The sequence below is a fragment of the Cryptomeria japonica genome, chromosome 4 (assembly GCF_030272615.1).
Source record: "Cryptomeria japonica chromosome 4, Sugi_1.0, whole genome shotgun sequence".
Lineage (NCBI taxonomy): Eukaryota > Viridiplantae > Streptophyta > Pinopsida > Cupressales > Cupressaceae > Cryptomeria > Cryptomeria japonica.
In genome coordinates, this window is record NC_081408.1 from 681,507,538 (window position 1) to 681,524,920 (window position 17,383).

At 35.6% G+C, this 17,383-nt stretch overlaps 1 protein-coding gene across 8 annotated transcripts in view; it reads left to right on the forward strand.

Annotated features, from left to right (window-relative positions):
• The window catches only part of LOC131028643 (uncharacterized), a 98,860-nt gene that overhangs the window by 67,354 nt on the left and 14,123 nt on the right, over positions 1-17,383 (forward strand). The window contains exon 19 of one of the 8 annotated variants that reach the window (XM_057958976.2): positions 1,234-1,536. The exons of the other annotated variants lie outside the window; for them this stretch is intronic. The gene's annotated coding sequence lies outside the window, so the exon portion shown is untranslated. Of the gene's footprint in view, positions 1-1,233; positions 1,537-17,383 lie in introns of those variants that run through there. 8 annotated transcript variants of the gene reach the window in all.

The following is a 17,383-nucleotide window of genomic DNA, read 5'->3' on the forward strand; positions in this document are numbered from 1 at the left end:
GATCTCCTACTCTATTGGAATCTGTATCTCCATCCAAGATATGATCCCCTGGTCACCTCCAAGGGGTATATTTCATATCCAATCGAGGATATCAAAAAAAGACCCCATCACCGTCAAGGGTGTATATTTTAAATCCAATTAATGATATCCAACAATATCCTATCACCTCCAAGGGAGTATATTTTATGCCCTCTTAGTGATACCAATTGCACATAAAATATCTAGTCTAGTATGAACATAACACAATAAACTTCTAATGAGTTATTTGTGCAACTTTTCATCTATTTGTCTAGTTGTAAAGGTAACTCTTAGTTGATATGAGCTTGAAATAAGCTTGCATTTATCCATCTTCAACTTATTTAATATATTTTGTTTATAATTAACGTGATAAATATCTTCTCTTGCTTTTAAGATCATGTATTCATAATTAATGATACACTAGTCTTGAATTAAATCTTTGGATTCTAAATAAAAGTACTCAATAATAGTATCATAGGTGTAGAGAACTTTAATAAGCATATAACCATTATTGTTTAAAGCATATCATCATGGTTTGATTGATATTTGGTGATGCCGACATGTACATTGAATAAATCAATTTTCTAAGGTTGAATTGTATTACTTGCTTCTTGAACTCAGTCATTGTTTTTTTGCTTTTTTCTTCATATATCTCAATTGAAGAGGGTGGACGTTACATTTTTTTTTGTTTAGCTCCAACTAGAGCACTAACAATGTACACTACTTGTATCTTCACCATAGTCTATTCCTTCCATTTAAGAGATATTCCCTTTGTAACCATACATTCATCACATCTATTCATAAAATGATTTAAAGTGAATTTAGCTTTATATACCCCAATCGCTCTAAGGCATTATTACCTCAAGTATTCAAATAATTCCCATGTATTTTAATTGACATAAGAGTATGTATTCCTCTATAGTCTTTTCTCACTAATGTTCATAAGAGGTATTGGATTTTTGTAAAATAACAAGATAACACAAACTCATTTCCCTTGTCAAATAATGTTGTCTCATTATGTATAATGTCTTTTGTCACATAAGAGTTTGTATCCCTCTATAGTCTTGTCTCACTTATGTTCATAAGAGGTATTGGATTTTTGTAAAATAACAAGATAACACACACTTATTTCCCTTGTCAAATAATGTGTTCTCATTACGTATAATGTCTTTTGGAATGTTTTTGTGGTTGTCCACTGATTCCTTTATTTTGCAGGCTTTAGGCTCTCGAATATAGTCAACAATAACATGCTTATAACACATGGGAACACATAAGTGTAATTACAAGAATTCAGTCACCTCACATCAAATTGTGTACTAAAAGTGTGCAATTCAACACAAATATATAATGCATCATGGTATCAAAGGTGTTGATTTTGTGCCATTCTAAATCCTTTTGTCGAGGATAATTTGGCATTGTATATTGCCAAATAAGGCAATAATAAGAACATAATTTACCTAAGTTTTTTCATATGGCAATTACAAATTCTTCAAAGTAGTCCCAATGTTATTTTGGACCGTATCCTTGCACTTAATGAACTTCTTAAATGTGAAATATTTCTTCTATAGAAAATAAACCCATGAAATAGAAAATTCAACGTATCTTGCCCATGCAACAAACAAACTGTTCTTGTAATATAAATATTAGCAAATTAACTTTAGATTTTCTTTAATATCCTTGCATTTTCATTTTTGCAATTTTCCTTGCAATGGTTCTGATGAACATCACTTGTAGATGCTAATGACGAGAGTAAGAGAAGGAAAAATATGGACTTTATTTATACAACACATCAATTCCATGCTTTTGAACCTCAAGTGTTGTAATCTCGAATAGCAAATGTGTGAGATCTTCACTCGGTTTGGCTACTTACCTAAATTCCATAAATAGTTACTCTTAACATACTATCTAGTATATTATTAGCAACAACTCTAACCTTGCGTTTAGAGTAAAATCACTAGGCCGCAACTCACCTTCTTCCCATGTTGTGTGATTTAGTAGTACAACTAAAATCGGGAAGATGCCAAGATGCTAAAAATATGTTTTTCCCCATTCTTAACTATTGTAGTGTTGAATCGATAATAATATATCCTATTATGTCGTTTGTTGTGTTGTTTATTAGCTATTTTGTGACTAGCATTTTGTTGTAAATGGGTTTTACGAGCTCTTTAAATCGAATTTACCCTTTAGTCCAAAACATATATCTTGTTACATGTTGCATTGCACGATGATTCTTGTTTGTGTATGAATTACAACATTTAAGGGCTAGACCCATGCTAAGGGATGGAGCAAATTATTATCATTAGCCATAAAAGTGGTAGACAAATTGAAATTTGTAAGAGTGAATAGGCAAGACTTTAAATGTACAAGTGTAGTGTTGCAAATTGCACTTGATGTATTTATGACACTTTCATATTGAGCCCGGTGCATTTATGACAATTTATGACCGAGATTTTATGATTCTGACATCATGGATTTAAAAACCGAAGCATTAGCGACCCTTATTCCAAATTTGAGATAGATTGGTTAGACGGGAGTTGGATGCTCAAACATGCCAAGAAGATTCCAGAATCAAATGGGTATATTATGCATGTCTCTTTGCATGGGCATGTTGCCTATTCCGAGCAAAAAAAAAAAATTCTTATTTTTGATTTTCACAATTTCACTTTGAATTTGTTGCTCTCACACTTTCGGCGAAGCTCTATCAAAATTGACAAAGGATATCATGATAATCAACTCTTCTCTTAAGCATAATGACACTATCATCTCAAGAGAGGGGCTTTCCATAACCCTATCTTGTCTCTCTTATCTCTTGTATTTTAATACAATCTTATTTTATCAAATGTAGATAATTGCATTTATCATCTATTTGTATTTATTCATTTTATATCTTGTAATAGGGGGTTTCCTCTGTGAAGCGGGGTTTGTTTTTATTAAGCAATTTGTTATTTTTATTAGTCTATCTATCTGGTTGTACGTGGAGGTAGAAACACCAAAATAGGGGTTTTTACTGAGGCAAATCCCTATATGACCCCCAACATTTTTTTTTGTCTCAGTGTGTAGGTGACAAACAAGCTTGAAGAGAGCAAGTACCTTTTTAGGACGCTTCTTAAGTTTTTTGGTTTTTGTTTGTATGAACTACAATGTCGCACATAGACGTACTTATGGCGTGCTAGTGTTTGAGGTCGAGGCTTGTCGAGTATACTAGTAAAATGTACATCTCTAACTCTTTCTTTTTCTGTAGTCAAAACATTTTTAGCACTTTGTGCTTTCCATTTATTTGACATTTTATATTTGTAAACATTTTTTTATTGTTATGTCTATTTTCTTGTGTATCATCTTACCTAGCTCACCAAAGCAGTGGTAAGTGAGGTAGTGTAGGGCCATTTGTTGCTTGATATCTTGTCATTTGGATGTCAACGAATCCCCTCCTCTATATTTTGGTGAACCTGAGGTCAATGCCATATGTTTGATCTCTTCCTTCAAGGTTTTGATGCATTCAATAAGGTGTTCTCGAAGGATGACTTTGATGTGTTGGATGATGTCCTAGATGACTTCTTAGAGGTGTTTCCTTCTAATCATAAGTCTACTAAACATAATCGACATCTAGACTCTTCTTCTTTGGAGGATGGGAAGTTTGTGAAAGTTATCGTTGTCTCTGCTGCACTTGAAAGACCTAAGAGATTGCTCATTTCGGTTAGTCCTTCTTCGAAGAAAGTTAAGTCTATTAGTGGTAAACCTTTTGAAAGTAACTCTCTTGGCTTGTTCACAAGATTTACTTAATCTAAGAACATTTATTATAATGCTATTGCTCATACATATAATACAAGACGAAATAAGAAAAATGTTGATCAATCTAACACTTGTTTACCACATTCTTAGTCACACCTTCCCCAAGCTCGTAACCCACAACTAAGAAACCTAGTGACTACGACCTTATTGAGCAACTTCATGTTACTCCAACCAAGGTCACACTGTGGGTTTTGTTTCAAACTTCTTTGGTTTATCGGGGTATGCTTTATGAAGCTTTTCAAACGATTTTGTTGCCTTCTTTTGCTAGGCTTGCATATGTGAATGATTTAATTGATTGTTTTTGTTCGGATACATCTAGTGTCACGTTCTATCCATATGAACTGCCACCTTCGAAAGTAAGGAAGTTGGCAGATCTGTTAACAACAATCATTTATGTTAATAGTGTTGGTATTAGGTTGAGTCTTGTTGATGCTAGTTCAATGCTCAACTTTTGTAATCTAGAATTATTATCTAAGATCAAGGTCAATTCAAATTGTCTTATTGCGTCTTTTTATTTATTCGTGGTTTTGATAACATTGTGAAAATTGCTTATGGTGGTGTTATATTGCCTTTAAAGATCGGACCGGTTACTATTGCAACCTTGGTGTGTGTTATGCCTAGAATTTTACCTTATAATCTCCTTTTGGGTAGACCTTGGTTGTATGCTTCAAGAGTAGTCTCATTTGCCCTTCATGGTTCTGATAAGTTTGTCGTTAACAATGAAGTAGTTATAATCAAGGTTGACCCTAATGATTTGCATTTATGTCAAATGGTGATGGGTAGTTAGGCTTCAGTTACACGTACCTTCCAGAACTATATTCCATCACTATCTTCTAATATACATACTAACATCTGCTTATGTGGTCTCCCCCTAAAAAGGAACACTGGGAAAATGTTGTCCATAAAGAAGAATCACTCAAGAAACACTATCCTCCCAAAGAGGGCCCTCCGAATGTAGATCCTCTTGAAGAAGAAAGTCCGGAGTCTACCCTTGCTTAGTTGACTTCTGCTTCATTTCTTGGTAAATCATCTTCTGATTCTTCTCCTAAAGTGAATGCATGTCTAGGTGACGAATGGTGAAGTTTAGACTTTATTGAATTCCACATTGGTGAATATAAGGTAAATCCAGTACACTTGAACATTCCTAAGATCTCATTAACCTTCATTAAAAATGATTATGCATCTATTAAGCTGGGTGATACTATTGTATCTATGGGCTGGAGTATGATCTAATTTTGAAATATGGCTATTGAGTTAGGGGTTGTGGACTTGATGAACAAGGTATTCGAGTTGCTTTAGAGGTTGTACTTCATCTCTATATCGCTATACTCAAATATTGTACCATGTCATGTAAGGCAAAGCCATGGGCGAATGTCAATATGATCTCTACCAAACCTCTACCTCTTAACCTTTTTCATTTGGAATATGTTGAAAAAGGTACAAACTCCAATGCAGGTCCTCTGGATGTCTTCTCTTTAGAAGAAGCGTTAGAAGAATTCTTGGGTGTGTATGTTGATCTACCATCTTATTCTTGTATTGTTAGAAGGGCAAAGCATACTTTGGAGAGTTCATTATGAGTGCTAATAAGGAGGATTCTTTATCTCGTAATGGTGACAATATTTTTGGATTGCATTCTTAAGCTCATAGTACTCTTCTTAAAGGAGATACTACCGATGTTGTCATGGATCCAAATTTTTTTTGAGAAAGTAATTTAGATTGAAAAATGCCTTTCCGTTGAAGTGTAAATGACATTCTAATCTTTTGCATGACTATTATATTTTTTCTTGGTCATATGAACATATGTTTGGTATTGATGAATTCGTACTGGATCATAAAATCATGCTATGTCTTGGTGCAAGCCTCTTAAACAAAAGATTTGAAAGATGAGTCCTAAGGTTGCTTTGTTAGTCAAGACTGAGATAGAAAAGTTTCTAAAACATGGTTTTATTCGTCCTATTGACTAGTCATCTTGGATATCGAATATTGTTGTTAGTAACCTTGATGGCCATATTCATGTGCATTAATTTTCATGATTATAATAAGGCTTCTCTTAAAAATGTTTTTCGGGTTTGTAATATCGAGATGATTTTTAATTGGACTGCATGCCATGTCTTACCCTCTCTTTTATGGATGACTTTATTCACAAAAAGATTCTAGAAGATTATGTCAATGACATTTTGGCGAGATCTGTAACTTGTCAAGATCATGTTAGGAATCTTCATCTTATCTTTGAAAGGCTCCCATTCTATAAGATGAGGCCAAATCCTCTTGAGTTCATTTTTGGCATTGATGCCAACAAACTTTTAGGATTTTTTAATTTATCATTATGTAATTGAAGTCGATACATATAAGATCGATGTAATTTCTAAGATGCCTCCTCTTAAGAACATTTCATAACTTCATAGTTTGCAAGGGAAGATTTAGGCGATTCGTAGACTTATATCTCAATTAGCCAATCACACCCTTCCATTCATATGTTTGTTGAAGAAATATGTGCATTTCAAATGGAATGAAGAGTCTCAAAATGTTTTTGAATTCTATCAAGAGCTATTTGACCAATTCTCCTATCTTAATGCAGACTATGCAATTGTAGATGCTTTTTGCTTTATATTTTAGCATGATCTAGTGCTTTCTCAACCTTATTGCCTTATTATGATGATAATAGTAGAGAGTGGTTTATTACATTAGCTGTATTCTAGTTGATTATGAAACTTGATAATATGCGGTGAGAAGCACTGCCTTGCTCTCGTCTTTGCAATGCAAATGTTAAGGAACTATCTTCTTCATGCAAAAACTCAAGGAATTGTTAAGAATGATCTGTTTAGACATCTTTTCTAGCGCTGACATTTTTGGGAGGTTAGTGAAATGGGTGATGTTGCTTTCTGAGGTCAACTTTAAGTTCGTAACTCAGAAGTCAATCAAGGGTCAAATTGTTGCTGGCCAGTTTTCGTAAGCTCTTTCATTTAAATCGTTTTCTATTTTAGATTTGTTCTTGGATGAGAATTTTTTTACTATTGACCGTGAACCTATAAGGGAAATGTACTTCTATGGATCAAGATGTCAAACTAGTTTTGTAGTAGGTGTGATTTTAATGTCAGCTCAAGGAAAACTAGTTTCTCTTTCCTTTTGGCTAGAGTTTCATTGTACTTATAATATTGTTGAGTACAAAGCCCTTATTGTTGGTTTACGTGTTGTGATTGCCACCGAAGTTATGCATGTTGGTATTCATTTTGATTTTGAACTTATCATAAATCAGATGATGGGAGGATATGGTGCTAAATAGTCTATGAAAAATAAATTGAATGAATGATTCAATAGTCAGATTATGTATTCAACAATATACAAGCGTATATAAAGAGATTACAAGATGACATTCTAAATTAAGAGCAAGTCGTTTAAAGTGAACTACTAAAAAGCTATTCTCATCGAGGTTTTTCCCACATTGGGGTTTACTCGCACATCTGGTGTTATGTGACGTGCTCTTGTGTGTATGTGTTTTCAATTAATTTGCAAGAGGAATATTAGCACACATAGTTAAAAGTTTTTAAAATGCACGTATTCACCCCCCTCCCAGTGTCCATTTGTGTTCTTCATCTATATCACAAACCAAATTATAAGCATACTTGGATCACCTGTATGCCAATTAGTATATGATGGGGTTGCTTTACTACTAGAAGCCCCTAGTGTCTCTATCGTCATGACAAGTGTCATTCTTGTCTATAGTGGGCATGATGGAGAGCACATTGGTGGAACATATGTGTACGGACCTAGAAGTGATTTCACTGAGATGATTAAAACTATTGCTGGGAGACAAGCCAATATTGTTGCCTCGGTCTCCCACCCTCTCCCTCTGCTTGTTGCTCTTGCTATGGGGCACCCTTTGGATATGGGCCTAATGGCCCTTGATCTACACTAAGAATATCTACCTGGAATATGGGGCTGGCCTTGGTATGACCCACTAGGTTGCAAACCCATCTGATGCTGACATCGTCAATGTCCAGTGGGGTTGGTAATTTGTCATGAACGCTCTCCTCTTAGGTCTTCCATGCAGAGGATATTGTGTTTGGGCAACACAACTAGAAGACCTCATATAGGTTACGACTGCTACAGGTAGTGTCTGCACCTACCTAAGCTAATGGGTACACTTTCTCGATTATTATGGTATCATGAAGTGGTTGTGACAATTGGTAATGTGTCGATCGTGCTGCATTCTTGGTAGTTGTAATTGATATGTGGGGCATGGTGCCATGCTATATGAGGCCCACTAGAAGATAAGAGCCTCATCTATCTATTGCGACTCAAAGTGCCATTGTTGTGATCATAATCCGTCGGATAGGTGGTACTTCTATCTGTGCTTGCTCCAGCCTTCGAAGGTCGGTGTGGTTGGTAGCATCTATCACCTTGCCGGTGGGCTACTCATGTCTGTTCTTGAGCTTTCATTGTGATAAGTGCTTATCTAGAGTTATCCAAGGCCCTCAAATAGGTAGACACAAGATCCTATTCATGTCCATTAATTTTACAGTCATCTCCCTTTTCAGGAGATGAAAGGACATTGTATCAACATCCCATATGTCAATGAGATCCATGAACATAAGAGTGTGGAAGTGGAACTCTGACATTTAACGTTTGACTCGTAGGCGCCCGCAGTGGTGTGGTAGTAGATCCTTTGTGAGCTCATGCAACATGGCTAACAAATGTTTGTCAATGTGCTTGTAATCCTTTGTAAGGACTTGCAAAAACATAACTCTATTATCCAAATATTCTAACTTTATTCTACTTAACATTTTTGTATCCTTTTATACTTCATTTCTATGTGTGGGTCTCAAGGCGGCTTGCGCATAAGCAAGATGAGAGTGTGAAAGTTGTCTCAGGATGAGTGCACGGATCCTGAATGTCTATGTGAAAAATTGGATGTATGGATTGTTGAAAAATTTCAAATTACCATAAAAGCAACAAAATATATCACAAAGTTGAGAAACGAAGCCTACCTCGTCCATGGGTTGGCCCTCTTCTACGACGATCCATAGCTCCTCGATGGGCAGGTCAAACTCTCATTTGTGAGGCATTTTCCTTGTGGCTTTATAGAGACCATAGAGGAAATCCTCGCTGTGAATAGTGAAATTGACTATTTCTAGGGCCACTTTCCAAGTATATAGCCAAAATTTGCCTAAGCTTTTTGAATTTTGTGTGTGGTGGTTTTGTGTCATCTACCTTCTTGTTTTTTTACGCCAAGCTAGGGGCAAAAACCCGAGGGGGCATATACTCACTCTTGATCAGTTTTTCCTTTTCAACTTTATAGATGTCTCTTAAGCATTCTTCTCACCGAAGTAGTTTCTTCCAATTTCGACGGCAACCAAATTTCACTTTTGTAGTACTTCAACTTGCACGATAGATGTAATTAATGCATATAATGCATTTCATGAGTTTAATGATTATACCTTCTTAAGGTACTTTATTGTACCTGATACCTTGTGTTGATTAATTGACTGAAATGGGGTGAAATGTATTGTCACAAATTGTAGTTGGTCCATTTATGACAATTTCACATTGAGATCGATCGATTAATTATAAAATTAATGATTGTGATTTTATCATTTTACCATCATGGATTTCAAAGATGAAGCGTTAGCAACCTGTGGTCCAAATTTGGGATTAATTTGGTGAAATGAGAGTGTAACTCGCAAATAGATTGGGAAGATTCCGGATTCCAATGTGTATATTTTGGATTAGGCTTCTTTCAACAAATGTCCCTCTATGTGGGCAGGTTTGAAATAGCTATTCTCGCCCGTTCTCAGCAACAAAACCCATCTTTTCTTTCTCGTTTTTACAATCACACTATTGAATGTCTTGCTTTCACACTTGTAACAAAGCTCTGCAAAAATCTACACACTATATCACAACAACCATGTCTTCTCTTAAGAAAAATCACACTATCACCTCAAGGGAGGGGCATTCACTGCACTATGCTCTCTTACCTCTTTTATCGCTTCTATTGTAATTCAATTTTGTTTTATCAAATATCTGAATGCATGTATCATTTAGTTGCATTTAATCGTTTTATCTTTAGTAATAGGTGTTTTTGTCCATTACATTTGATTTGTTTGTATTAGGTAGTTTGCTATATTTTATCAGTGTATCTATCTGTTTGTCTATGGAGGTAAAAACACAAAAACCATAGTTTGATTGAGGCAAACCCCTATACAATCTCAAACATTCTTTTGTCTTAGTGTGCGTAGGTGACGTCTAGGTCGAAATAGCGCATAGACCTTTCTAGGATGTTTATGAGGTTTTCTAGTTTCTGTTCATATGGACTACAGATCAATGCACATACATTGTCATGTCGCACTGACGTAGAAGGTAAAGGCTTCACATTTTTATTGGTAAAAAATATATCTCTTGGACTTTCTCTTTCTGTAGTTAAATTATATTTATTTCTTTGTATTTTCTTATTATTTGACATTTTATATTTATAAACATATTTAGTATTGTTAGGTTTTTTTTTTCTAGTAACATTTTCCCTAGTTCACTAGAGTTCTAGTAAATTGAGGTAGCGTAGGGCCATTTGTTACTTGAGATCTTAGTCATTGATTGAATTGCCAATTTAGACATAGTTCATCAAATGCTGCCTAACTTTTGCTTTCAACATATAATGCAATTAGAAATGAAAGTATATAAGAAGTCATATAACCGTGGTCATAACTTCAATTGTTTGAGCATCCTTCCTTACATAATGTAGCTAATGTTGAATTTCTGTTCACTTGGATTGTGTGTTTGCTTAATTCTCCCAATATATGATGTATATGTCCTCCTTCCTTATTGGAAAATGTGACAGTTGGAGATACTAAGCATTGACTTGGCTTTCATTGTTGCATGCTCTTTGTGGGAATTGATTTCATAAAATTTGGTATATGGTGTGTTGCAACCTCAAGCCTAATCTATTTTTTGAAAATGTTAATAAACTTGAGTATTATTACGCAAGTAATTGGTAAAAAATTGAATGTCTATTAACAATGAGCAAACACTCAATAAATAGGATTACAAAGAATTGGCAAGTTTATAAAAAGAAATTGCCAAGAAGATCGAGCAAGATCTTATTAAGATATTTACACTAAGTTTACAATATTGAGCATTAATAATAAAATAATAAAGTATTATTCTAATACCCTCCCTTAATGCTCAATCTATCAACTACACCAATAGACCCCCTGAATTTTAGAAACTTATCTAGACTGAGGGGTTTGGTGAAAATATCTGCTGACTGCTCCGAGGTAGGAACATACAACAACTGAATGGATTCGTCTTCAACCAACTGCCGAATGTATTGACAATGAAGTTCTATATGTTTGGTTCTTTCATGGAAGACTGGATTCTTGGCAAGTTTGAGAACTCCCTGATTGTCCGAAAACAAGTGAGTCAGACCTGCTTGAGATATTTGCATATCTCCAAGCATCCGACAAAGCCAAACTGCCTCACAAGCTGCCTTAACAACTCCTGTATACTCTGCTTTCGTCGAAGACAGAGCCACAACCCGCTGCTTCTTACTAGTCCAGGTGACTGCACCAGATGCCAAACTGAACACATATCCAGAGATTGATTTCCTGTCATCCATTGAGCCTGCCCAATTTGAATCTGTGAACCCACTGAGTCTAGGATCATCACTGCTAGTGTAAAGACGTCCATAATCCAAGGACACGTTTCGTTGCTACCCAATGATCAACTTTGAGGGCCGTCATGAAGTGTGAGATGTAGCTCACTCCAAAACTGAGGTTAGTTCAAGTGACAGTGAGATAGATGAGATTGCCAACTAGTTGCCTGAATTGTGTTTCATCTACAAGAGGAGAATCAGACTGCTGTTGGGACGAGGAAAGCTGAAATGGGCCTCGTTCTTCATCAAGGACAACATCACGACTGAAGATAAGACGACGATCAAAGTCTACATCAATTAGTCGGTAAGCTTTATGGTTGTCACTGTACCTTGTAAACATGAGCTTCAGACTCTTGGAATCCAACTTAGTGCGCTTGGCATCAGGAATCCACAAATAAGCTAAAGAGCCAAAAACTTTCAAATCGCTGATCCTAGGTTTGCGACCAGACGATGCTTCCTCAGGAGTCTTATTTTTAACAACATGAGTGGGTGACCTATTAAGAAGATAGACTGTTGTGAACACTGCTTCTGCCCAGTATTTCTTAGGAACGTTTCTATGTTCCATCATAGACCTAGCCATTTCTGTAATGGTGCGGTTACGACGTTCTACAACGTCGTTTTGCTGAGGGGTGTATGGTGTGGTTAACTGATGTTTTATGCCATGTGTATCACAAAAAGTAGAGAAAGCAGAAGAACAAAAGTTCCCCCCATTATCAGACCTAAGAGTAATAATAGAAGAACTAGACTCTTTTTCTACTAAGGCCTTACATTTCTGAAATACAGTAAACACATCTAATTTGTGCTTAAGGAAATACACCCACATTTTACGACTGAAATCATCAACAAAAAGCAAGAAATACCTGCACCTAGTAACAAATGTAGTATTCACAGGACCACATATATCATCGTGGACCAACTACAGTACCTTAGAGGCTCGCCATGAGTCACCATCTTGAACGGTGTCCGGTGCTGTTTGCCAGCCTAGCAAGCTTCACAAACGCGATGATTATGAGTCTAAATATCAGGTAGACCATGTACTAATTCTTCTTGTACAAGCTGTGCAAGATAATGAATGTTCAGGTGACCATATCGCTGATGTCAGAGACTATTGATAGATGAAGATTTAGTTGCGAAGGCATGCTCAAGAGAATCACCTGTATCCAAAAGTCTATATAGACCATGATCCTCAATGCCAACAACTACAATAGTGCTAGAAGCACGATCAACAATCGAGCACTTATGTGTACTGAAAATGACATCTAGCTAAGGAGAATGCCGCATAATCTGACTGACAGAAAGGAGGTTAAGTTCCATACCAAGAACATAATACACATTGAGGAATATGAGATTCCTCCCTCTAGACTGTATCTGAACGTTGCCCTTGCCGTCAACAGTGTACTCTTCACCACCTCCAAAAAATAACTGAATCAACGTTGGGAGAGAACTCAACAAACCAGTCGCGCCTGTGAGTGAAATGACGAGAAGCACCAAAATCAATGTACCAGGCAAAAGACTTGACATGACCTACAGGTCTTTTAGCCATGAAGGCATAAAAGGCAGACTCTTTCTGCTATGTGTGCTTAGCAACATTGGCTTTAGGTTGAGACCCTCCATGCTTCCACTGCTCAGAAGCTAATCTAGTACAATAATCTTTGATCATATGACCAAATTTGTGACAATAATTGCATCACACCTTCTTTTATTAGAACCATCCTCAGACTGAGAAGAGCCCTTCTGCTGAAAGGACTGGGATGACTGAGATTTGCGTTTATCCTTGTGAAAGGATTTGGCAGCAAAGTTATGTTCTGAGGAGGGTGAAGTAGCACCACTACCAAACTGTTGTTTCCAACAATCCTGCTACAGAAGTTTGGTGCATAACTCTGGAAATTTCAGATCAACATTAGTAGAAGTAATGTTGAGTCTCTATAAAGTGCTCATATGGTTTTGGTAGACTTTTCAGAGTGACGACTACCGTATCCTCTTCCTCCATTTTCCGACCAATAGCTTCGAGCTGATCCCGAATGTCCTTAATCTTTGTAAGATGCTCCTGTAAGGACATGCATTCATCCATCATAATGGAGAATAACTGATTCTTCAGAAAAAAGGCTCGACTCTTGTCGGATGTCTCATGCAACTCCTTCAGATGCTTCCAGATTTCGGCAGCTGACTTGCCGGAAGGAATCTGAGGTAGTTGGTCATTTGTAACAGAGAGCTTGAGAAGCCTGACAACTTCCCTATTGCGGTCATCAAATTTGTCTTGATCGGCTTTGGTTGCAGAAGGACGAGATTCTTTTCCCAAGATAAGATCATCTAGGTGGCGATATTCGAAGATTGTCAGCATGTGCTGCTTCCAGGTGTTATAATTTTTGCCATTAAATCACCGACTGCCTTCCAACATCAAGTTGGTCAATGACGCCATCTTGCATGTTTCCCAATGCACAAAAAACGACAAAAAAATGAGAAGAGGCGCTGCCATGGAATTCAAAAAATTCGAATCCCAATGTAGAAACAGAGGCAGATGCAGGTACAAACTTAAAAAAAAATGAAGTACGGATGGCACAAATTTTGAAAATTTTTCTGGCTAACCCCAAAAAATCTGAAGCGAACCCAGAAATCCTTTCAAAAAACTCGGAAAGAATTTGCTGTCAGAATTTGGACCCACTGGCTTGAAAATCAAGGCACAAAAATCGAGGCACCCAAAAATTATGACGACTCAGTTGAGATCTCAAAAAACCCACCACGAATCTATGCACAAAATTTTTTTTCGATTGAATTTGGAGGGTAAAAACCCTAGCCAGAAGTCAAAAAACGCGGGTTTGACCAAGTTGCAGGTTGTAGAAAAAAATGGCGGGTCTGTACTATGCGGAAAAATGCCGAAAACCCTCGTCAGACAGACGGAAACAGGAAAAATTCCGTTACACAAGATGAACACAGTCCTTAACAACCTCAAAAAATAGAAGATTTAAAAAAAACGGACTTTGGAATTTTTTTTTTTCGAAAATCTGCAGCAAAACCAAGAGGCCCGAAAAATCTTAGAAAAGAATTCACAAATTCTTTATTCTGGCTCTGATACTATATTACGCAAGTAATTGGTAAAAAATTGAATGTCTATTAACAATGAGCAAACACTCAATAAATAGGATTACAAAGAATTACAAGAGGGCAAATTTCTAAAAAGAAAGTGCCAATAAGATCGAGCAAGATCTTATTAAGATATTTACACTAAGTTTGCAATATTGAGCATTAATAATAAAACAATAAAGTATTATTCTAATAAGTATGTGAATAATCAATTGAATTATATTTGTTGTGATGCAATCAGGATTGGGGGTTCTTATCGATCTACACAATGTTGCAACCTTAACGTATTACCAATTAACTGTATGGAAATAAAATCTGAAACATATCTTTATTGGAACCTTTAAATGTACATTCACTTTGAAAACCTCAAGAAGAATTACTTACATTGAGGATATCAACAAGAAACACAATTAAGAGTTTCACAAGGGTTTCCAAGACCTCATGCTTGCAAATTGTGAAATCTTCGTCTTTACACATTCTTGGCTTCACTCATATTTTGAAATTGTATTTTTTGCTTCATTATACAACGTTCATGGCTGCCTTGAACACCTACAAAACATATGCAAAATCGTTTTTCTCTTCTTCTATGCCCATCCTTTGTCCAAGCTGATTTTTTACTCTTTCTTTGCAATTTTGTAAAACAACTTGCAAATTCTTTCTCTAACCTTGCTGCTTCTTAACACCATTGAAGGTTGCATTTTATATAGATTAGAACCTTTTTTAGGCATTACAAAGAGGCACCGAAATCTGCTCTTTTATTTTCCTCGAATTGCCTTTTGAGATTCCTCCATATATGCTTGAAATTTATCATTAAATAGTGCCAAGTATGGCACCCGAGCTTGCTAAATTATAACCTACAATATGTTGTTGTAAATGCCTTTGAAAAGTAAAGAAAACCTAAAACCAAATCATTGTCCTTAGGAAATTGAAAATTCAGTAATTTTTTTATTTTAAATTACCAATTTTTCCCTCTATTTATGTCCTTGAATTGAAAGAATAAGACAGGAATGGAATGCCAAAAGGCACTTGTCTTATGAACACTTATCTAGGCATCAAAATTGATAAATTAAATATCAATTCTTTACAAGTTTTCTCTCTGTCATATGTACCTCTTTAACATTTCAAACCTTGAAATTATGCAATAAAATAATATTTAAAATCACATTAAAAACTTCGTTTATCTTTCATTTTTGTCATTACAACACTCTACAAGATGGTCTTGAAGCCCAAGCTACCCGAAAAAACGCAAAAATTAAAAATGAAAGAATTTTTTTTTTTTTTTTCAAAGTGATGTAGGCTTGCTTGTGTAGTATACAATTGAGTTCATTCAATTGTATTGTTTTCTTAGTTTATCCAATCATTGCAAATAATTAGAAATTTTTGAACAAAAATACTAGTCTCGATTTATTTTTTATTTTATAAAATTATTCAAATGTTATTTTTCTATCTTTTTATTGGTCCAAGCAGTATAAAATTCAATTTTTATATTACATATTTCAGTTGATTTGATTCATTACATCTAATCAAATCATTAATGTTTTTTGTAAAAATATTTGATTATCAACTTAAGTTGTGAAATGTATGATCATCGATTAGTTATGCAATGATTAAAACATGTGGTGGTGATAATGTAGGTGTAATGGTGTAATTTGGAATCGGGGTCAATTAAGATAATAAAACGACTAGCAATCCGAAATCAACCAAAACAATGGAAAGAGGATGTCACCCAATAAATCTACCCTTAATGCAAATGAATTGAACATGTTCCTCATTGTTGATTGTCAAATTCCTTAGTATAGGTCTAACACCTGTTTCTTGCATACATAAAAAGAGGGAAAGATGTTGGGAATATGGGTTTACTTAAGGCAAACCTTGGATTTGGAATTAACCTTGAAATTGAATTGATAAATGTAATGTAAGATTGCAATAAAATACTTTTCATTTGAGGGAAAGGCTAAAACGCTTGAAAGAAAGATGTATACCTTGATGAAGTTTTGTTTGACTTTCACACAAAGTTTTTAGGGTTTCATGTATAATGTCTTCATTAAACATTGATCATGGATGCCATATTCATTACTTGAACTTGATTTGACTTCCTCTCAAATGCTCGATGAGTGACTTATTGCTTTCAATTGAATTTCACTAGTGTAATTAAGACCATAGAAGATTGATTAGGTTAGAATTTCAAATATGAGGGGTATACCTCCTTTTATATTTGGCTAATAGAAAGCAAATTAAATTTCCAAAGTAGATCCACACAAGAGCAAATTTCTCGCTCAAATGAAATTGAACATTGTAGGGTCCAACAATGGGTCCTGATTAGGAGGACTACGACATCGAGCTTCGTAGTCTAGAAAAATCAGGAAAGAGCATGAGGGAAGAAGAGGAAATGATGAAAAAGAAGGATTGATAGGGGGCGTGAGTAGAATCAACACAATTATCAAGCATCAGAAGTTGGAATGCCAAAGTCAGGCTTAACGGAGGACGAAATTGCGAGGGCAATTTATAATGCTACATTTAGCGGAAGTATGAGACCAAGCTGACTCACGATAAAGTAGAAAATTACATTGAATTTTTTTTACCAAGATATCAAAGAGACAAGATGCACTAAGCCCCTAGGGATGTTAGGTTCTTTATACTCTAATATTGAGATTCCCTCTGATTCACCATTAGACCTATGATCCATGTAAGATCTTTGATTGCTCACTCTTGACCTACACTCAACAACTCTATGCCCTTACTTGTTGCAATTGAAACAATATCCATCAAAAGTACTAGGCTTGGGACAACACAAAAAAGGGGAAGAGAGAGAACATGATTGTACTAATGTAGTAAGATTTGCTTACTATG